The following is a 24,100-nucleotide window of genomic DNA, read 5'->3' on the forward strand; positions in this document are numbered from 1 at the left end:
GCTGTACATAAAGCTGTATGGAGAACAGGTTGCTTCACTTTTCTGTCTCTCTGTGTGCCATGGGGGCTGAGTGGCATGCTCTAGAACTGCTTTGATTCTTAGTGATTGTGTTCAATTTTGCACATTTTAGTTAATCTTGGCAAAGTTATGAAGCGTCCTGTTGGGACTGGAGTTCTCGAAGAGTAAACTTATATGGTGGCTATGGAGTAGGATGAGTCTGAAAGTTGCTGAAGGTTCCCTGTGTATTCACCAGAGGAGAAAAGACCTTTCGGGGAGCAATTCTTCTAAATAATAATGAAAGGCAATGAAGTTCTCAGTGCAACCCCTGAAAATTAGGGCTGTTTTGAAATGGTAATGTGTTCGTTGTAACAGGTAATGGGAACATTACATCTGGACTTCTTCAAGATGAGTCACACTTTTCCTCTTTAATTCTGCAGAGACTTGGCACCTCTGTGTGATGAAATCCAAATACTGGCTGTGGTTACGGAACTGAGCAAAATACAGAGCAGATGAAGAGATACAGGTCAATATATGCATCTATAGCTGTTTGCCAAGATGACATGGATCCAGAGGAATGTTTGAACACAACCCAGAAATTGTCATTCTTGAATATACATCCATTGAGATGACCCTAGAGAATACACACCTGGTTTTCACTTAACCAATTGCAGAAGAGATACCAGCTGAAAAGTACTGAAACATTGGAAAATTTTCAGATAGGTCAATGCTGTTTCTGAAATGTCCTGGGATTTAGAGTACACTATTCTGTACTGTTTCTTTTGCTCCAAAATTAAAAGACACTGTCCTAATAAAGAGGACAGTACAGAATGACTGCTGCATTACTATTTTGATGACAGGCCCCTTCTTTTTCTACTTGTTTGCTTTTGTTCTTACCTTATGCAATGATAATTTTGGAAATTAATTCTGAAGTGAATGATATTTCCTGCAACTGCTGTCCCTTATCTGGAAGATGATGCTTATAGATGGGAACTGATAGTTTCTGAGATTAGCAATGCAAGATTGTGTTTCCTATATAGACTGACTTAAAACCAGGAGGATAAAATGACTTTTACTATGCAAAGGTATTTCTGTTCAGGTCCATTGGAATGTTCTACTGCTTAGGACACAGGTAAAAAAATATTTGATGTTTAGTCTAAGTTTTGCCTTTCTCAGAGTTATCATTATTTATAATTACTGCTCTTTTACTATTCTAACTTGTTTTTCTTCTGCTGCCTGTTTATTTCTAACAGATGCTTATAGCCAGTTAACATATGTCCCCTCAGCCTTTGCCTAGTTAAGCTGTATGCAAATCAGTTACTTCTTTCAATTTTCCCCCCATCTAAATCCCCTCCTCAGCTACTTAACATTTTCTTCATTTTCTCATGGCTTCTAATATGTCTGCAGCGCTGAATGAATATCCTGGGAGTGGCAATTTGGTTTTAAAGATATAAATAAATAACTACAAACACAATCTTTTTTTAATTAAAGCTATTTATTATTTGCAGAGCTGTAGCTCGCGGGGCCTCATTGTTCGGGAACACCACGTAACAAAAAGAAAAGCCGTGCACTGAGGAGCTGCTGTGTCTGCAAGGGATCTCTTCAAAACAGAAACCAAACAAAATTGAACAAACCCAACAATGTACTCTGCAGCCAACAATGGCCGCTGCCAAAGTCTTGTACCTGGCAGCATTCAACAGGTTATAATGCTTGTATCTGCTTGGTTGTCTTCCTTTCCCATTCGTTGTTGCTGCGTGTGTTTTATATGACTTAATTCAGTACCTGTAGGTAGACTTAGGTTTTGCTGCAGTGTGGCTGTGGCTTTGGGAGCCTCTGCTTGTTTTCATGCTGGCAGCAACTGGCAGCTTCTGGTTAAATTCAGCTGACGATGAGCGCTGCCGTGCTTGAGGCGCTGTGCGAGCAGAGGCAGACAGAGCAATCCCAGGCCAGCAAGCTCTGGTCTTGTGCCTGGAGACATCCTTGGGAGCTCCAAGGGAGATGTGGCGTCGCCATGGCGAGGCCTGGAGTCTGGGGATGGCTCCTCTCCTTGTGTATGGGAATGATGGCTTCTGTTTTTAGACAGCAGTGGTTCCAGAGATGCATCCCTAAGTGGCTGGTGTCCATCCTGCAGCAATCCAGACCTTCCTGTGAGGCCTGCTGAGATGGAGAAATGCTGAGACTGTCGCTCTGTGTGACTCTGGGACTTCTGCACCATGTACAACATAGGGAGCCTGACTGAGGACATGAAGGATGCTTGTGCAAAGGGAACAGTCAAGCTAGGGCCACATGCAAGTGAAGTCACTCTTCACTTTCTCCCTCTCATGCCATATTCACATCTGAAAATGGTAACATGGAGAGTTGAGAAAGGACAGGCTGTAGATGAGACCAACGGTCTGATCGAAAGGGCCTTATCTACATAAAGGGCCTGACATACTTAGAACAAATATGAATAAACATCCAGTGTTGTGGAAAACACTAATTGAGGTGAGACACTTCCCAAGAGCAAATGAGGGATCATTTCTTCTGACACTGACATCCACTGCATGTATACAGATAGGACCATCAACACCACCAACTCAAAGCTTTGCTATGGTCTACAGGGCCACTAGAGAAAGCAAAGTACTAGGTGACATTTCTAAGCAGTTACTTCTTGTTCTCCAAACACATCTAAATTAAAGATCCATGATCCTGCAAATGCATGAATTGTGCATATCACATAATTTTCCAGGAGTTTAAAGGTTGCCATTGAGGAACTTGTGTTACCTCCAATGGATAGAACAAGGAGAACATTTGCACCCAAGAAACACTACTTTTTCAGTATTAAAGTTGTAAAAGGCATAGGAGAATACTGAGAAGTAAAGCTGTAATTTTCTCTGGCCTTTTGCTGTCTCCTTTCATTACATGTCTAGGAGAAGTAAACAAGGTCTGATGCATTTCTATTGGAAACAGTTTTAGCAAAATTGAAGTCCTTCTGCTGCAAACGGTGGAGGTAGACATGATTATCCACATTTTGGGTCTACTGCATACACAGGGCTCTTTCTGCCTTCAGTTCCAACACTGCTTCAGACCTCAGTTCATTAGGTTCACTTTGTTCAGCCTTCAGCAATGTGGCTCCCAGATGTGTTTTCCGGTATTTCGTTTATAACTCTGAGGAATCTACAGCATCCAGTCACCCCTGTGTCTTTTTTTTTTTTTTTTTTCCTGGCATTGAAGTTCTTTGAACAGGACATTCTTATTAACATCAACAGTCAAATATGAAATAAAGCTAAAAAACCCTGTCAGGTTTTCATTCTCACCAGAAAGAAATTTAAGGTAGAACTTCAACAAGCATCCTCATAGAAATATTTGCTGGCAAGGTTTTTGTTCACCACTGTGCTGATATAGTTTTCAGCTGACAACATACGTTCCTATGCAACATCTTTTAAGTCTTCTGCTTTGTGAATATCAGTATCAGGATTGCAGCAATGATAGTTCTGGGATGTAAATGGTTTATTTTATTTTACCAACTTAGGTAGTTTGGGAAAAAATGAGCTGGAGGAGGGCATGTATGTCTGCAAGCTTGTCTGTTTTCTCCAGCTACATGGACTTGAAAAATGCTATCTCTGTTACAAATCTTCATTTCCTTTGTATGCATGCGGTTGGATAATTACCTCTAACTATTGCTTGGATAAATGGTTTCTAAAGAATTTGGGCACACAAAGTCATAGTTGCTAAATTGTCTAAAGATGATTTCTTAAATTAAGTAATTTTCTCTCTAAGTTTGTTTCATGACACATGAAAATACTTTTTGCCATATGTATTTCTAGGCCACTTTTTAAAGCACGCAGAATTATTAGGTCTTATAAATTTTCACAGGCATAGCAAAAAATGCCAGCAATTGCTTTTGTCTAAGTCATTTAAAAAAGGTGTCACTATGTCTGACTTCAAAGTGCCTGGTAAATCTGGATCAGAGAGGCAATGAATTTGAAATATTAAATCATGCATAGCACAGAGCATTGGGCAAAATTAAAAAGGGAGGCTGAGTAAAAGATCATAGAAAAACATAACTCAAGCAGGACTGTGGTATTTTGATTTATTTTCAGTTTTTTAAAAACTGATTTTGTTTTGCAGGATCTCCCTGTGCCCTCCTGCCATCATGAGAAAAGGGCTTCAGCACACTTTGCTTTCCAGGCTTTGCATTTACAGCTGGTTCCTGAAGGAGGTTCATGAACTCTGCTGCACACAGCGAGTTGCTTCTTGCCTACACATAGTTTTAATTGTAGTATTTAGCAATTGGTTTAGTCTCTCAATTGCAAGGTATAACATCTCTGCCAAAAATATCATAAATGATGATAACTGAGTATTTTTCATATCTGAAGTATCTCAGTATTTGAATCTCGGTTATGCCTTACCTTCCCCTGCTCTTCGGACAGTGTATTCCTCATTTTAATTCTGTGCCTGCCAGAGAAGCACTACTTAATTTCTTTGGGTATTGCCTGTGCTTTATTGCAGTGACAGTAGAATCCAGGACAGGATGAAGGAAGGGCCCCATCTAGGTTTTTCAGAACATGCAATACTGCATGTTTCTATCAAATCCCAGACTATCTTTCACTTCTCTAATGTTAGCAATTCAAGTCTTTATGAACTTGCTTGACAGGAGAGGCTGCTTTTTGGCTAATCCTACTTCTACCCTCACTGATATGGCTACTCCTCCCCATCCTCATGAAGCAAATTCACCTGGCTCTTGGCTGCCCCTGACCAGGAAGTTCACTCCAAGCTCTCTGTCTTACACTGTCTTTCCTCCAATTGAAATGGTTGTCAGGACCTTGTCTGGTATAAGACTAGGTTACATTTTGCTTGTCAGAAAGGTGCTTTTTCTGTTTTACATTTGGCTTTTATTCTTGCATTGCCTGACCTCATAATCCACCCTGACCCACATGAAACCCTAAATAACCATATCACTTGTTGGTGTTAGTATTACAGTATGTTTGTTAAGCAGTACACTGTTTCAAGGCTCTTGTTGATGGCTGCTGCACAGAGAATTTATTGCTTAATCCTATCTTTTGTTTTCCAGACTTTTTCTGATCTTGTTTCCATTGCTTACCTTTCTCTCTGTGAGTATGTAATGTTTATATATGACTCCTTGAAAGACCTTGCAGGCTGTGTCACAGCTGTGTCGGGGCAGGAACTCAATGAGCTTCAGAAGGAAACTTTCTAGTCCTACCGACTGGGTCACCCATAGAAAGTGCTGTCTTCAGAAGGGATGGAAATCCAGCAGTTGCAGTTTCAGACTCGTCCAGCTGTCAGCTGAAAAATATCTACAAAAGCTTGCTAAAAATATCTGTCAAAAATTTAATTTATGACAAAGTAAAAATGCTGTGTGAAACATATTGAGCCCCGGTTTTGAAGCTTGTTTGGAAAACTTTTTAACCTGTAGCTGGCTTTACCTGATGTTTATCTGCCATATCATAGATTCATAGAATGTCTTGTGTTGGAATGGATCAAAAATCATCCAGTTCTAACCCCCTCACCACTTGTTCTTGCAGCTCTACCACTGCTACCACAGCCTCTCTTCTATATTTTTTTGGTGCAATGCTGTCTTCATTGTTAACACAGTCAAATTTCAAAGTCAGACTCCACTCTTCTCCATTATTACTTCTATTACAAATATTTGTGAATTTTTTTGTCCATTTTAAAATTTGGGATATGCCATGGCACAGTCACATGAGGTTTGTAGTTCTGCAGCCTCAGTATTTTGTCATGTGGGTAACATTAATCAGGATGACTTGGTCTTTGAGGCATCCTCAATCTAAGTATTTTCATTAGTTCTTCTTCTTTTCTGTGCAAGAAAGAACTGAAGAGCCTGCAGTAGGGAGGGAAAGGGAGAGATGGCTTTGTACTTATTTCTTTTTTTTTTTTTTAAACCAACATCTAGTTGAGCCTTCAAATACTGCTAAAATCTAATGTACTCTCCAAGGCCTTGTTCTGTGTATTATAATCTGTAATCATCTGTGTTACAGTTTTCACAGAAGTGCTAAAACCATTTTAGCACCACTTTGCTGGCAAGAACATTTAGAGTCTTTCAAAGAATGAAACTTTTCATGAACTACAAATAGAAGACATTTGTGAGGCTTTTATGAAAACTTGGCATTTAACTGACTGTGTTAAGTCCAAGAGTAATTTTCAGATCTGCAGTATATAAAATTGGTCCTCAAGCTCCTTCTAAATAGCAGCACAAAGTAGGACTCTGAAAAGTCAGTTGTCTGTGTCATAATTAGTAGGAGATAAACTAAGTGTCAGAAAACACATTTGCAGAGGAAAAAATGTCTCCATACTTTTATCTTTCTTTCATATTGTACACAAAATTGAAAATTGCTCTCTCTTATTAAGAATTCATGCATTTAGTAATATTATTACTTTTATAAAGATATCCACTCTAAAATAAAAAGGACCTAAACTCAGAAGAAATGTGACTCCATGGGGAAAAAGGCACATCACTTTACTGGCTTTCTATACCAAATTTTCAAGATCAAATTCTGCAGAAGATAAAAGGAAAGGAAGGTACAAACTTTTCCAAATAGAAATGGTGTAAAATGGAAATTTCACGTTTTTTTTTGTTTTGTTTGTTTGTTTGTTTTTTCCTCACAGGGAGATCAGCACAATCAGATCTTACAGAATAATGATATAGGTATTATTATTATTTTCAAACTGGCTTTAATTTTCAGAATACATCCTCATCTGGAGCATTCAATCTTTCTCAATTCACTCCAATTTCCCCTACTCTTCTTTAAAATACAGAAAACAGATATGGAATACATTTTTGATTGCACTTACCTGTGACTGAAGTCTTGAATATAGTGATTCTACCTGCAGAATACAAGTGAAATTGGAGTTAAACCCTAACTGTTTTGATTGGACATGTGCATGGCATGTGAAGAATGCATGCAAACCAAGTCCAGAATGTTGCTGTCACCCCAGTTTTGGGTGAAGCATATGCACTTTTACCTCTGTGATCTCACATAAACATCAGCAAGGCCTTTGCTTTTCAAATCCACAGATCTCTGTCTGTGAGACTGTGTAAATGCCAAAGAAATCTCGTTCTTGACATTTGATCAACACCACATAAGAGACCCAAGCCTGTACTTTACCAAGGCTTTTGAGAGAACCTGAATAGATTTTTCTCATTTTTGCTCATCGATGTAGTGAATTCAGTGCTGAAATGACAGTAAATCTCAGGGAGGTGAGGAGAATTACTGAATGCTTATGAATCAGTTATAGTGCCTGGACTCAGAAGCTCAGAAGGTGTGAAGAGTTTTCCGTTAATGGCTACAGGAATTCATTCTGAGATTGTTTCTGAATCTTTTGCTGTGTTTACAAGTTCTGAGAATAATAATATAAATATCTAACACTTCTGTTGTGCACATAATTGATTTTTCTCCCAACACATCCACGTACTAGAAACACTCGTGTGATTACATTCTGTGCTTTACTGAGAAGAGGAGCTTAGTGAATTTGTCCTTGCGTAGGAGTCTGTGGCAGAACAAGAGGCTGAGCCCTGTTTCCTGCACCCAGACCAGTGTTGCAATCACGTGACCACTTCTCTGCAGACACCTTCCTTCAATGATGTCTACCGTGGAAATCAGTCTGAAGATTTGAATGGTGCTTCCCAGTTCTGAAACTGACATGTAGATGTCAATGTGCATCAATATAGAGAGACCTGCATTTCTCCTAGCTCAACAACTGCCTTGGAGATTTAATCAGTCTTGGAAGTACTACTCTGCTGTCTTTCCACTGACGAGAAGGAGAGAGAAGCCACCACACAGGTGTGACAGTGAAGAATGAAGCAGCCTGTTTCCTCAAGCAATTAAATGTGGGCAGCTGTGGTAATTTACAGACACTTCAATGCCTTGGTCTTAGTATGATTTTGGACTGAAAAGATGTAGGATCAGTTTCCTAAAGGTGATAAGCTAGATCTCCAAAAGAGAAATTTATCCACAGCAGACAATAATAATGATTTAGATACTGATACCAACATTTATTTCACAGAGTCATAGAATTTCCAAGGTTGGAAAATACCTCTACGCTCATCCAGTCCAACTGTCCACTTATCACCAATATTTCCCTAACCATGTCCCTCAGTACAACATCTAAACATTTCTTGAACACCTTCAATGACAGTGACTCCATCACCTCCCTGGACAGCCCATCCCAGCACCTGACCACTCTCTCAGAGAAGTAAGGTTATATTTGCTTTATACACAACAAGCTTTTAAGCTTCAAAACTTCTGAAGTTCAGCAAGATGTCAAAAGAACAGCAGCAATTTAAATTGTACTGTAGGAGCATTAGAACTCAGGAAACAACCACGGTATGCTGTTATTCCTATAAAAGCCATGACAGAATGTTAATCATTCTCACAAATTGGGGCTGAGCACTTTGGACCAGTGGTATTAACCTCTGAAAGGTGAATCTTGTCAGGTGTTTTCTCAAGTTCCGTTCCTCATCCCCACTGCAGCAGTCCCTTCCTTAAAACACTGTATTAGAGTTGTGAGCTGTAAATACATCAGGAGCATATCACGGCACCATATTACATGTAACATTTCAGATTGGAGCACATCTTAGCATACCATGTGAAGATCTCATGGGGCAGCACTGGTAGGTATACCACGTTTTCCTCATCCCTCTTACTTCAATAGACTTTATCAACAATCTGAAACAGTAGGCCACTTACATGAAATGCACATCCCAGATCTTCTGAATTTCTCTGAACCCATCTTTGACTGGTTACTGCTTTGGGGTTCTTACTGGGATGCATTTTTGTGAAATGAAACACCAGCTGATTCAAATGGATGAACCAAGAGTGAGCTGAACCAACAGCTAGGACAGAATTTACCAGCTTTACTAGCAAGGGCAAAGACCCTTCTAGCTACTGTACAGCTGCAAACTTGAAGACTTAGAGCTCCAACACAATATTTTTGTATTTATCTAAAGAAATGGCTACATAAACCTTTGCAAGCAGAAGTGAGCTTTCTCCATCTTTACTCTGAGCTGACTGGAAGTCATATAGCAAACTAGCATGGCATTAGGCCTAAACTAATATAGCCTGCTTCCCAGCTGAACTTTATTAGCTTGGGATTGGTGCCCTGCTAACCACAGCTGTGGATTTCTTGTCAGCTTGGAGTACAGGCAGAACAAGCTCATGCCTCTTTATGGGGAGTCCTATAGGATTTTAATGTTTGTGAATAGCGCTAGCATTAGAAAGTTGAATGTTTCTTCTTTCTCTCCTCAGAACAAATTACAAAGTAAGTTGCCTATCCTTTCTTTTACGTTCTCTGTATCAGCAAACGTATTTTTTAATCTTTGTTTGCTTTGTCTTGTTGTCAGTCCTTATTTGTTATTAACTGGTCCTTTTTCTTTCATCTGTGTTCTTTTTACAGTTAAATAGTCTTAATTTTTTTTCTGCTCCTATAACCACACAAGGCAACTCTAGATTAACAAAGAGAGCTGAGCAAAGACTTGAGAACTCATATGAAAGAAAAACGATGTTTCTTTGAAATTTCTTCAAATGTTTAATCTACATCTTTGATCTAGTAGTTGACTTGTTTGTAAATAGAGCCTGCCCTAATAAATTTTTAAACTTTTCATTTGGAAGTGTACTGCTGGAAGCTGTCTATTTGTTAAAATCAAACCCAGCTTTATTTAAAAAAAAAAAAAAAAAAAAAAAAAAAAGTGCTGATTTTGTTGAATATGTGTGTGGTGGAGAGCAGAGAGGCAAAATCGAGCTTGTGGCATTAAGGATAATGGCCCTTCTGTAGGTTCTGGTTCAATCCAAATTAAGCTGAGTGGAACAACTCTGCTTCTGAAGATCACAGGTTTCTGGAGTAAGAACTTTATTATCCTCATTGTGGTGTTCGGTTTTGTGTGACTCATTAGAAGGTTTGTGGTTCAAAGTTCACAGCACTTAATAGTAAGGAGTATGCTGCTCGCTGAACTGTTGGCTAAAGTGGGTTCTCTTTTTCATTTTCCTCTTCTTCTGTTCAACCCAAACACCTGCTACTATTAAAATAGATGCTTACCTTCTGCTGATAAGCTTGAGCCTCTAATTGGGGCTTTTGCCTAGCAAAACTTGCAATGCCTGCTTTGTAGTTCTTTCTTCTTGTTCGGAGTAGCTCATTTTTTCTAAGCTTCCTCACCTTGAACAAGGTGGAGGCATCAGAAGGATAATCTGTTATGCTGTTTTGAAAAAACAAAAACAAACAAAAAAATTTTAGCTAAAGATAGAACAGAAGTTAGCGAAAATGATTCTGTATATAAAACATTCTTCATTTTTATTCTTTTTGTAGGTTTTGTGTGTGATCAATTTATATAAATTTTTTACTTTATAGAAACACTTGCAACTGTGAAAAATTGTCCCAAAATTCTTTGATCTTATTGCTAAAGAGATATTCAGAGGTGTTTTTCTTTTTCTAGTACACAAAAAAAAAAGCAAACAAAAGTTTAAATTTTCTATGTCTGCATTTCTTTGTAAAGTCATGGGACTCCCTAGGTTTGCCCAGGGCAGAATATGGTCCTCATTTTGGAGATATGGTGTAAGCTGCAATTATGAGCTGTGTGACTGTGAGACACTACTATAAACCAGATCAGCAAGGAAATGGAACTTAGGATTTTGTATGCTGTCTGATGCCTCTGTGTTGGCACGATTTACTGGAAGGTGGTGTAGCCAACCTACTTTCTCCTTCACTATAGAGTGTTAGTTCAGTGTGAGATTGCCTTTGAGCGTTGCTTACTACTGGAATTGTCATTCAATTTGCCTTTCATATTGTTCATTTTTATACTAGTAGAAAGGATTTTATGCCACTGGTATAGGATGGCATTTGGAATGCTGTTTTCTGCTGATGGAGATAATGTAATGACTTTGTAATGAATGTTTCTGGAATCCCTAGCAACTGTTTTTTATACTGGCATAGAGAAAAAGATGGATGCGTTTTACTGGTCATCCTTCAAAGGGAAGAGGTGGAGGCTCACATACCAGTGAGGAAAAAAGTTATTCAGGGAGGTGAGAAAATGATTTCTTACAAGGCACTGAAAATTTCTTTTGCAAGGTTATACTTCCTAGGCAAATGAATATTAACAAAATAATGTTTTCACTTTTCTACTTCTTTTGTACAAGTATTTTATACTTTGAATGAGCTCCATTAAAGCTGATGAAAAAGATGTTGAAATCCAATTATTTATATATATATATATATACATATATAAATCCTAAGATTGATTTCCTTTGTTCCCTTCTAGAATAAAACAGACGCTTAAACTACTCCTGCGGGGGAAATCCCAAATCAGTCTAATCTAGGCCTTAAAAAAAAATCTCACTGAGGCTTGAGTCTGGGATTTCTTCACACTAAAAAGAGTCCCAGTAAGTCATTTCATTTTGGGTAGCATAAGGTGGTATTGCTCCACCTTGATAAACAGCGATGTCTGGCTTTTATCTCTGTGTACATGCTGCTTTAAACCAGGAGATTGATTCCTTTTTTTTAATTATTATTAAAAGATATTTGACCTCTTTCAACTCATTACTTTGGACAGTTTAAATTAATAAAGAAATACGCATGTGCTAGGCTTGCTGAATAGTTTCTTTGTTCTGAAAATAACTGTAAAATATCTAATAATTGGCTAAAGTTATATGAGGCACTGCATTACAGGGTAAGGATAATGGACATATGTGCATGAACTAGGGAGATATTTTTTCCATCTACCTTCCCCTTTGATCACAGGTGTGTTCTGTCATTCCACGTCAGTAACCAAAAGATTAGCTCCTAAAATGAAAAATAGCTTGAAAGTTGATATAGAAGGTCTAGTGTCCAGAACAAAATTAAAGGAGAAGGAAGACAAGTACTTGTAAATTACACTGGCTTCATATTGTGACACTGGTGGCACAATTTTTTACAAAGGATATAATCTTTCCTTATACTGGCCAATGAGGTACACAACTCTTGCCAGAAGCAGGAAAAGTCACTGTAAAGAATGTGTCAAGTTATAGTCTGCCAAATTAAACATCAGCAAAAAGAAAAATATCTACAATCTTGATATATTCAGTATGGTGACAGCTAGGTCACCTCTGTAGGCAAAAAAAAATTTAGATTCATGAATATTGCTCATTCTTTCTACAAGAAAAGTTGAGACGCTGCACTGTCTCACCTTGAAACCATTGACCTCCGCTCTGCTAGCAGCTTTAGGGAACAGTAGTCTCATAGATACTGGGTAGGTTGCTCCCGTTCTCTTCCTGAAAGAACAGAAGATGTTGCTAGCAGTTATGCTAAAGCTTTTGTTTCTGCACCACTCCCATCCACTGCAAGTATTGGAATTGAGTTTTTCACTTTTGGTGGAATAAACGTAAGGTGAGACAGTAAGATCCCAAATTCCAGTCATGCATTTATCATAGTATTTTTTTTTCTTATTTTCTGTACAGCTGCTTATGAAATGGCTATTGTAACACTTACTCCTCTTAGACAAGAGCTGTAAAAAGTCATGAGTGGGTTGGCCAACTGACCTTGAGAAGACATATCATAGAATGGTTTGGGTTGGAAGGGACCTTTAGGGACCTTTGGGGGGTTGGACTCGATGATCTCTGGAGGTCCCTTCCAACCCCTACAATTCTGTGATTCTGTGAAGATCACCTAGTTCCAACACTCCTACTATGGAGGTGGCAGGGACACCTCCCGCTAGGCCAGGATGCTCAAAGTCCCATCCAGTCTGGCCTTGAATGCTTTCAGGGAGGGAGCATTCGCAACTTTTCTGAGGAACCTGTTCCAGTGTTTCACCACCCTCATAATAAAGAATTCCTAACATCTAGTCTAAATCTATCCTCTTCCAGTTTAAAGCCATTTCCCCTCATCCTGTTGCTACATGACCTCATAAAAAGTCTCTCCCTAGCTTTCTTGTAGGTCCCCTTCAGGTACAGAAAGTTCGCTCTAAGTTCCCCCTGGAACCTTCTCTTCAGGACCAAACTCTTGCAGTATGTCCTTGTAGGGGAGGTGTTCCAGTCATCTCATCATCTTTGTGGCCTTCCTCTTCCATTGAGCTACAACAGCTCAATGTCCTTCTTGTGTTGGGGGCCCAAGAAATGGTTGCAGTACTCCAGGTGGGTTCTTGTGAGAAGAGAGTAGAAGGGCAGAATCACCTCTCTCAACCTGCTGGTCATGCTTCTCTTGAGGCACCCAGGATATAGCTGGCTGCTGGACTACAAGTGCACATTGCTGGCTCGTGTTGAGGCTTTCATCAATCCCAAATCCTTCTCCTCAGGGCTGCTCGCAAGCCATTCTCTGTCCAGCCTGTATCTATGCTTGGGATTGCCTTGACCCAGGTGCAGGGTCTTGCAATTGGCCTTGTTGAACTTCATGAGGTTGGCATAGGCCCATCTCAAATTTTTCTGGATGGCATCCCTTCCCTCTGGTGTGTCAGCTGCACCACTCAGTTTGGTGTCATCTGCAAACTTGCAGAGGGTGCACTTGATCCTACTGTCCATATTGCCTACAAAGATATTAAATAGTACTGGTCCCAGCATTGATGCCTGAGGAATTGCACTCATTACCAGTCTGCACTTGGACCATGAGCCACTACTCAATTTTCTGAGTGTAACTCAACCATCTGAGCGCATACAATTCCTTATCCCAGTGAGTGGTCCATCCATTAAATCCATTTTATCTCCAATTTGGCATCCAGGATATTGTGTGAGACAGCATCAAACACTTTGCACAAGGCCAGGTAAATGACATCAGTTGCTCTTCCTTAATCTACTGGTGCTGTAACTCCATCATAAAAGGCTACTAATTTTGTTAGGCATGACTTGCCCTTGGTGAAGCCATGTTGATTACCACCGATCAATATTGTTTTAAAGAACCTGTTGAAGAGTTGTAGCTGATGGCAGGAACATGTCTTATGCACACAGAAATAAATATGACAGTATTTGTATCAAATGCACAGTAGAATAGATATAAAGAATACCCATTGAACACCTACTAATGTGCCTTCTGATATTCTCCAGCACTAATGCTCACTGCTTTGGCTCTTTTAATTGAGACTGTTTGCAGTGGCTTGTGTTGCAAAACCGGTGACATACAATAACATATAGATGTAAGCATTGCTGGAAATCCGAAGTGAATTTCTAGCCCTGGGGTTGCTTGAAGATCCAAAATGTAGTGCTTGAGACTGTTGTCAAATTAAGTTTGAAATAATTTTTAGATGCTACTGTTTATGTTCAAAGTGGATTTTGTTAGGTAGAGTGACTTCTAAACATGTGAAATGATGGATAAATTAAAGTAGTTCCAATATATGGAAAGATGACAAGGCTCTTTCCTGTTTGGTTGTATTTTTTGGGTCAGCATTGGTGCCTAAATTACAGTGTGCACTGTAAATCTCAAGGCAAACACTGGAATCAGTGTGATTTACTTAGTTGCATACTGTCAAACTCTCCCACCTTTATATACAGTACGGGCTTTGCATATTCAGAGAAACCAGCTAGCTGCAATTCACTGTTTGCAGAAAGCAACAGTAAATCAACTTTTCAGCAGAACTAGTCCATAAATCAATGAACAGTATATTCCTTTGAGACGCTCAAACCTGCACAGGAAAGCCACTCTAAAACCAGATTAACAGGCATTCTGATTTATGGTTGAATCAAACAGCCAAAGTCTTTTTTCAGAGATCTGAAATACAAGACTTATGTAACTTATCAAGGTGACAATCTCATGGCTTTCCACTGCTGCTGTTTATTCATTTCTTGTAGATATGTGGGTGCAGAAATATACTCTGCTGTGTATATATGTACATATGTTCTAGTCTTGTAGGGGGCTAATGCCATTTGACTGTGATATGCAACACCATACCTGATACTGTAGAGCTGTGCATGGCTGCTCTTTTCCTTCCCTTCATCCTTTCACTGTTTACATTCTTGTTATCTACTGTAGTCAGTCCTTGAACATCAAGTCTGGGACTCTTGAAAAGGAGCAGGTGATGCAGGCTTTCATAGGTGCTAAGGAACCAGAACCACTGAGTCAGCAAACTTTATTTCCCCTTGTTGTTGTGGCTGGAAGTCCAAGGTATATTGTTATTGCTGCGTGACCTGGCTGTCACAACAAGCTATTTCACCATCCCATGCTTCCTGCTAATCAGACACTGGAGAGCTGCACCGGGACTGATAACAATGAGAACAGCATAGAGGCAAATTAAGAAAAATACTTTGAATAGACCACATGAATGAAAACATACTGCGTATAATTGGCTGCCCCTAATTAAAGCTGTGGAGGTGTTTGTAGAGTTTCAGCTGGGATAAAAATATTTTTACAATAATACGATCTGAACGAAATTTAAACAATGCTCTCCTTTTAGCTGGATAGAAGTGCAAAATTCCTTTACATTCCAGGCTCTAACTCACAGAAAACATAATTTTGGATCCAGAATACCTTGTGCTAGATATTCCTAGTTCCTTGGAATGCTAAATATTTCTACTTCCAATTATTTCACCACTTAGCATCTCTCTTTAAAACTACTAGATTTGAGCATCAGAGGCTGAGTGAGGAGTGTGGTCTATGTGAGTATCTACCACCCAGCAGGTTACCAGGCTGCCTTCACCCTGTGATGGAGGTTGTGTGCAATGGAAGTGCACTGCAGTTTGCTGGTTTTAACTATCTGGTCTGCAACTGCTTTCCTGGTAGCATTTTTCAAGATGGGAGCCACCAAGAGGTGATGCTTTTTGTGTTTTGCAGAGCAGCAGGAACTAGTTAGGTACAACTGGAAACATGCCTGATTTAGATTTTTATAATTACTTATTTTTAAAAGACAAAAGCAAAACTTTGCTAATCGTACAGGAAATGATCAATAATTAATGCAAAGAAATGCAAGGAAATGAAAGAACAGTACAATGGTTTGTTTTCGATGCCAGTAATTCAGCTGTCTGAATTATGCATAAAGCAAACAACATAAGGAATTTCTAAAAGCAGTGTATCTCCAAAATTTAAAATACCTTTGGCCAACTTTGCCAAGATAAGATTAGCCATGCATTTCACTGCAAGCAGATTGTATCATCTTTAGTTCAAGAAAGTTGTTGTTGATCTTTTAAATTTAAAAACTTTTTTTTTCTTTTCCAAGGCAAGAAAATCAGAAAGTTGCAAAACTTTTCAAAGCACATAAAAATGACTTGTATTTCTCCACATATTTGTAGCCAAAATTAGATGTATTTTTTTTTCATTTGTTTTAGTATTTTTTCTACCATTGAGCAAAAGTCCTTATTTCTGTTTGACCTTAGGCTAGTATGTAGCTCTGCTTTACTAGTTAGAAATTCTGACCTGAGAATTTGCCACCTTAATATTTACTTCAGCAGCCCTGAACTGGAGGATGAGTTTCTTTGTCTGGGCTTACAGCCTCTATCTCCCAGGGGCTACCTTTAGAAGTAGCCTCCATATCTGGCTCTTTTCTTGATCTTTAGAAACCTAAAGTTATCTCATTTTTCTGTTCTATTGTCATTTTTCATTTCCCCAGATATTTGTTTATCTCTGTTCTTAGCTGCCAATGTTTCATTTTTCCTCAGGGACAGAAGAGGAAAGCTTCTTGGGGCTGCATGTTTATAGATACAGCCATTATTATTATTATTATTATTTTTGTTGGAAGGGTGAAAGCTAGTAAATCCACTTAAAGTATTTCACTGTAAGATATGCAGTACAGACTGTTTCCTTTCATCAGAGCCAGACCTTGTTAGAAGGTGGGAAGATGTGCCATGTCCGGATAAAACGCTTCTAATCAGTGAGCTGAATTCTGAACACAAATGTTATCTAACTCAGAGCTACCTAAGTCAAAGGTGAGGTATATGTAAGATTGTATGTATTGTCCTTTGCTGCCACTTTTCATTTTAGAGGGGATGTCCTGCTGAAATACTTCTCTTGATACTGAATACAGTTTATTATTGCCTTTCAAAAAATTTCCCTCAGTTCAGCTGGACAGTATGTTAAATGGAGGATTGGAGGATTATGTTACTGGAGTAAAAACTTTTTTTTCTTTTTTTTTTTCTTTTTTTTTTTCTTTTTTTTTTTCCTTTTGCCATTAAAAAGTGCCTACCAGTGCTCTGCTGGGAGACAGCCCAACTGGCATATCCAAGGAGCTGTCGTGATCCGCCTTTTCTGATGCTTCAGTAAAGCATGAAGTCTGCTGCTCAGCCTGTTTCTTGTGGGAGAATAGTGATCGTAGAATCATATCATGGAATCATTGAATGTCTTAGGCTGGAGGGGACCTTAAGGCTCACCCAGTTCTAAACACTAGATCAGGCTGCCCAGGATCCCAACCAACCTGGCCTCCTGGTTGCCTGGCCCACAACAGCACAAAGCTGTTTTCCTAGCTGAAGGCAAGTGTGAGGAAGGGGGTGGGGAAATTCTGAAGCTAGGCAGAGCTGAAAAAAGAAAATAAAAGCTGAGTAACACTTCTAGGAACTGATGAATCCTTCTGAGAGCATAAGCGAAAATTGAGTGTGTTTTGTAAATTTCTTCCTCTGTCATGTGTGCAGCTTATTAGAAGCATCCTTTCTTGTTTTCACATTCATCTTTACAATTGCTTTTCTCTATAGTTTTTATTCCCCTGCCATGTGCTCTATTACTCTCAACAGCTTTTCTCTTTTAATTTAGATCTTGTAAAGTAGTGGGATAAGGTCTCTCCTGACCCTCCTCCTCTCCAGACTGAGCACTCCCAGTTCTCTCAGTTGCTCCCGGTAAGACCTGTGCTCCAAACCTTCACACCTTTGTCTGGATACGCTCCAGACCCTCAATGTCTTTCTTGTTGTAAGTGGCCCACTTGATAGAAGCCAAGCATGAGTGGTGAAATGTATGACAACAGAGGATGTTAACTAAGCTGTTGAGTATTGTTCCTTATTTAAGTGTACTCAATATCTATCTAACATCTAAAATTGCACTCATTCTCACATTCTAGTATAAATCCTATGTGTTGCATGCAAAGTGTATATTGGTGGACTAATTGGCTGCAGTGCGACAGCCATATCGCCTTACTTGATGGAATACACACATACGTGTGTCAGAACCACTCTTGGTCCAGAAATGTTTTAGAAGAAATAAATTTGCCTAAGCACGTGTACTTTTCAAACTGTTGAATTGGGTAGTTGTCTAACTGCACTAAAAAGCTAATTGAATAGCTTGTAATAGGCTCTGAAGACCTAGGCTAAACTCGGACACTGGCAAGTGTGCCTAGATTATTTTCAGTGCTTGGTGGATTTAACTTCAACTGATAGAAAAGGGAAGGAAGCAGTTTGAGTAAATGTGACACTCCCTTATTACTGTAACTTGGAAATTAATTTATGGCTCCCTAAATCTTTCTTAGTCACCACCGTTGAATGCCAAATCTTCAGAAAGACAGGCTAGGAAAGTTGTCATTGTTCTTAAGGAGCATAAATTGTACTACATCCAGTTAAACTCTTAGCGGGATTTCCAAGAAGCTTGGGTACCAACTTCCCTCTGGAGTACAGTGGGATTTGGATGAGAAGAGTTTATTCTTTTATTGTTTGATTCTGCTGTATTAGCAAGTGGAGAGCTTTGTAGCAGAGCCTTAAACTGCTGGACTATGCAAACACAAAGGGAAGGAATCCTTCACAATCATTCCTCTACCAGAATTCAGCTTGCTTCTCCAGAGCCTTGACATTGGCTTCCAGCACGTTTAAAGGCTCAGCAGACATTCTGCTGCCTTGATCTAGCCCATGGAAGCTGTGAAGAACATGTTTTGGCATTGTTTGCCTTGGTTATTAAAGGAGCAGTTTGGCCCAAAAATTAACTTTTTTTTTTTTTTCCTCCTCTCTTTGGCTCTCAGTGATTCAGCTGGGCCCATGAGAAAGGCAGGCAGATCCATTCTCTTGATTTTCACTGGGTGGACAGACACCATAGAGATATACAATCACAATGCCTGTTTTCTTGGTGACAGTGACATAGTGTAGGAACTTGCACTGGCTGGGCTCATAGCAGTCCTCAACCTGAGTGCTTTGCCAATGGGAAAGCAGTAGTTGGCTAATTGTCTTGGGCATGACAGCCTATGCCACGCAAATCACTCCAGCTGTTGCCTTTCAGCTTCCAATTTCAAAGCCTCCAGCTCTCCTGGAAAGGGTGGTCACTGTTTTGCTTTTGGAGGCTAACAGCCACTACAGTTCCCTGGGAGCTCTGGAGGTCAGGCTTTCATCCGGATGCCTCCCCCATCTCTCTGTTCTGTCCTTATTTTCCTGGAGATTGTAGAAGGCTGTAAAATGCTTTGATAATTAAGCAGGGAAAATTTCCACAACCCATAAAACTTAAAAGGTAATACTAAGCCCAATTTAGCTTTTGAATGCCTTTCAAATAACTTGTATTTAACACATGGTAAAGATGCTTGGCTGGTGCTCTTGAGCAAACAATTCTCTGAGCTTGGTTTCAGTGTTTTGTGTTGTAGCTGCTCTAGGAGAATTCCTTGGTTCAGGTTTCCATCGTAAAATGCAATGTGGGAGCTGGTGGGGATGAAATAAAGAGCTGACCTGAAACTTTGCCCCAGCCATGGACTGGACATAAATTTTTCTTTTGAAATAATTTTTGTTTGTTCGGTATAATCTTTCTTAGCTAAGACTGACAAACTTGGTAAAGGTTGGCAATGTGCTTGGACAGAAATTTTTTCAAGTCTGAAAGTGTTTGCAGATTTACCTGAACTGTGTTCTGAGTTGACAGTATATTGGTAGAAACTGTGTCAGATTTGTTTGCACAAAAAAGGCAAGAAAGCATTCAAAGAACTCAGTGCTGTGTTCTTCAAAACTTTAAATGCAGGACCAACTCCTAGAAACTGAGCATGGGCTTCTCAGACTTAAATCACCATGTTTCACATGCTTTTGTCACAGATGGAAATGGCCATGATGAGATACAGTGTTTGTGGGTTTTTTTTTTTTTTTTTTTTTTTTTTTACAGCTAGACTCTAAATAAATTGCAAATTTCTTTTCTGGCCAATCACATTTTATGAATTAAGGTAAGACATTTGGCTCTTTATGCTGATGTCTGGTTGGCATGTGTTGGCATATCTGCACAGGAAGAAGTCAACATGAATGGTTGCTGCTCCTGGGCCTGGCAGAGCTGGCTGAAGAGCCCCTCAGAAGTAGAACTAGCTTTGGCTCTCTCCTTCATGTGTTGAACAGCAGAAAGAACAGCACGGCTAAAAACTCTTTTTTGTACTTTCAGGTGCAGTCTTCGTGATTTGAAGGAAATTCCCTTTTTGACAGGGATAGGATATAGTGGGCACAGGGGATCAGCAGGTATAAATACCATTCATAGAGGTAGATCAATTGTAAACCCTTGTTGCAGTTTTTGGGGTCTTTTCCATCTTTTAGATGTAGGAAACTTGGAAATGAAGGGGAGGTGGAGTGGGACATCTTTTTTTAGAGGCAGGGACCTATGTTTCTGTGACTGTGGAGATATGTAATGATGATGAGAACAATGAAGGAACCGAGAACTGAGGTGGGTGGACAGCTGTATGGGAACTGCTGAGTCACGGCCTGAACCTCTGATTAATCACCTGAGGCGAGCCATGAGTCAGCCAGAGGAGCACAGGTGAAGGCAATTCACCTGTGCTGCCGGAAGGGGTGGAGCCAGGCTCCACCCCTCCTAGACCTATTTAAGAGCTGGCTACCAGAGGGGAAGGATCTCTTCTGGAGATCCCTTCTCTTGGTGTCTTCTGGTGAGCTCAGCCGAAGGGTAAGCTCTTCCGCTTATTCTCTTTGTGATCATTGTCTACCTTGCTTGATTCTCTCGATTATATTGTGATTACAACATCTTGATATCTGTTGATTAAACAACTATATTGCAATTATAGCATCTTGATTATACACTTGGCGAGCCAGGCAGGCCAAATATACTGAAATTAACATCATGTCTTTTTTATGGAATTTCTATAAATGGGTCAAGGGGGAGAACAATACTCCTCTAGAGAAAATGATTCCAGGGCAGATCCCAGGATTTGAGGGATCGCCCTATTATGAGTTAGCTACTATCATTGAAAAATGGGGTCCCTTACGCGTTATGGGCAATATCTCCCCATATCGCATGGCGGACTATTTTCAAGGACTTGGCAAGGATGTCCTCATTACTAAAGAAAGACAACTGGCTGCCTCCATGGTGGCATGGCCATTATTAACTGCCTTAAATCATGCGGACTTAAGAAATAATACTTTAGAAACGGAAAATCAGCTTTTGAAAGACCGCGTTGAAAAGCTAGAGCACGAACTTGGCGTTTTAACAGGGAAGAAGCCAATTCTACATCTTCCCATAGGCCAAATTCGTAGTATTTCAATAAATGATGACCAGACTCCTGAATCAACAGACTTCGTTGATCAGGAGAACAAGAAATCCAAATCAGACCTTGAATGTCCTATTCTGACTGATCCCCTGGAAATCCGTCCTGTTGTAACCCAGAAAACAAAAAAAGTACAGGACAGACCGGCAGGGGTGCCGCCTGATCAATGGCCCCCTGCCCAGACTCATTTACATGTAACGGCACGGCCATACACGGCAACAGAATTAATGGACTTAGTACAACGATTTCGGCAGAAGCCTAGAGAAAGTGTGCCAGCTTGGTTATTGAGACTATGGGATTCTGGGGCAGAAAGTGTCTTGGTGAATGGCCCAGAAATAGCCAAGTTGGCCACCATGACCATCCATCCTGCTCTCAGACAGAGGTTATATGTAGGTAATCAATATCGTGATGAAAACCATTCCATACTAGAATGGTTAATGGCAGCCTGCCGTATGGTATGGCCAAATAAATCAGACATACCTTTACATACAGGCATGTGGTCCTCCATGGAGGACCTTCAAAACTATATCCGCGAACTGGGTGTAAGAGAGGCCATCTATGAAGATACATTTGATGGCCCTGATATGGTTAAATTTTCAGCAGGGATGAGAGATTTAATTTTACAACAAGCTCCCTCCCATCTGTATGGCACCTTAGTCTCCATATTGAATCCCCTTGTAGCATCAGAAGCCGTAGTCCAGCAGGCTGCCCAGTTAGTTGCCGACCTGGGAGAAACAGAACGCCTGCGGACTAGGCGCAATATTCGGTTTCTGGAGGAAGCAGAGGTCCTGCCGGTAAATAAAACCAAAATGCCGGCTACTCGAGCTCCTCCATCGGGACCCATAAGGGTATCCCGAAAACAAATGTTTAATGATTTAATTCGGGCTGGGGTCCAATTTGCTAAGATCGACCGCCAGCCCAACCATGTCCTTCTTCAGCTCTGGAGACAACTAAAGGACAATCAAAAATTCCAGAGCTACCCTAAGAAATCAAGGGTAAGAGCTATAGAGAGGGTTCCAACAACAACATGGAACCTAGAAGATTTTATTATTCCAAACAGAAAAAAGAAGCCACCTCAGGTGTCTCGGGCCACAATGCCTGAGCCATCAGAAGCAAAAGAATTGGCCCTAGCCCAATTCATGGAGTGACAAGGGATGTTAGTCCCCGTAGGGCCTCCAGACGGGACCGGAGGCCCTATGTAGAATTAACAATTTATTGGTCCCGAAAAAATATTCAGAGAGTAATGGCATTGGTAGACACAGGAGCAGAAACATCAATTATCTATGGAGATCCGGGAAAATTTGATGGTGACAGAGTGATGATTGGTGGTTTTGGGGGACAGACTATTCCTGTCACCCAAACATGGTTAAAATTGGGGGTTGGGCGTCTCCCACCCCGGGAGTACAAGGTGTCTATCGCCCCAGTCCAAGAATACATCCTGGGCATAGATATTCTATGGGGTCTGGCTCTCCAAACAACTGTGGGAGAGTTCAGGCTTCGACAAAGATGTATCAGTATCCGGGCGGTGCAGGCAATATTAAGAGGCCATGCGAAACATGAGCCTGTTTGCCTGCCGAAACCGCGCCGGATTACTAACGTTAGACAGTATAGACTCCCGGGTGGGCAAGATGAAATATCGAGAACGGTGCAGGAATTAGAAAAAGTGGGTATTATAAGACCTGCACACAGCCCGTATAACTCCCCCATATGGCCAGTGCGAAAGTCGGATGGCACATGGAGGATGACAGTAGATTACAGAGAATTAAATAAGGTCACGCCGCCTATTCATGCGGCTGTACCCAATATTGCCTCCCTAATGGACACATTGAGTAGGGAGATAAAAACCTATCATTGTGTCCTAGATCTAGCAAATGCGTTCTTCAGTATTCCAATTGCTGAGGAATCGCAAGATCAGTTTGCGTTTACGTGGGAAGGCAGGCAGTGGACCTTTCAGGTCCTGCCACAGGGGTACGTGCATTCACCAACGTATTGTCACAATCTAGTGGCGCGTGACCTGGCTGATTGGAGAAAACCTGATGGTGTTAACCTATATCATTATATTGATGATCTCCTGTTGACATCCGACTCACTGGAGGCAGTAGGACAGGCAGCAGATTCATTAACTGCCTATTTACAACAGAGGGGATGGGCTATAAATCCCCAAAAGGTGCAAGGTCCAGGCCTGTCCGTAAAATTCCTGGGGGTGGTTTGGTCAGGAAAGACCAAAGTGCTACCCAGTGCTGTCATAGATAAGGTTCAGGCCTTCCCAGTCCCTACAACATCAAAGCAGCTGCAAGAGTTTCTAGGTATATTGGGTTATTGGCGTTCCTTTATACCTCACCTGGCGCAGCTGCTACGGCCACTATACAGACTCACAAAAAAGGGGCAGCTATGGGACTGGGGGAAAACCGAACAGGATGCTTTCCAACAAGCGAAATTGGCAGTTAAACAAGCTCAGGCATTGGGTATATTCGATCCTACCCTCCCAGCCGAGTTGGACGTTCATGTTACCCAAGACGGCTTCGGTTGGGGCCTGTGGCAACGCCAGAGCTCTGTTCGGACCCCCATTGGTTTCTGGTCTCAGGTTTGGCACGGAGCAGAAGAAAGATACAGTATGATTGAAAAACAGTTATTGGCTGCCTATTCGGCATTACAGGCAGTAGAGCCAATAACTCAAACAGCTGCAGTTATAGTCAAGACCACTCTGCCAATTCAGGGGTGGGTGAAAGATCTGACCCACCTTCCTAAGACAGGGGTGGCCCAAGCACAAACAGTGGCACG

Source organism: Tetrao urogallus, assembly GCF_951394365.1.
Source record: "Tetrao urogallus genome assembly, chromosome: 3".
In the NCBI taxonomy this organism is placed as follows: domain Eukaryota; kingdom Metazoa; phylum Chordata; class Aves; order Galliformes; family Phasianidae; genus Tetrao; species Tetrao urogallus.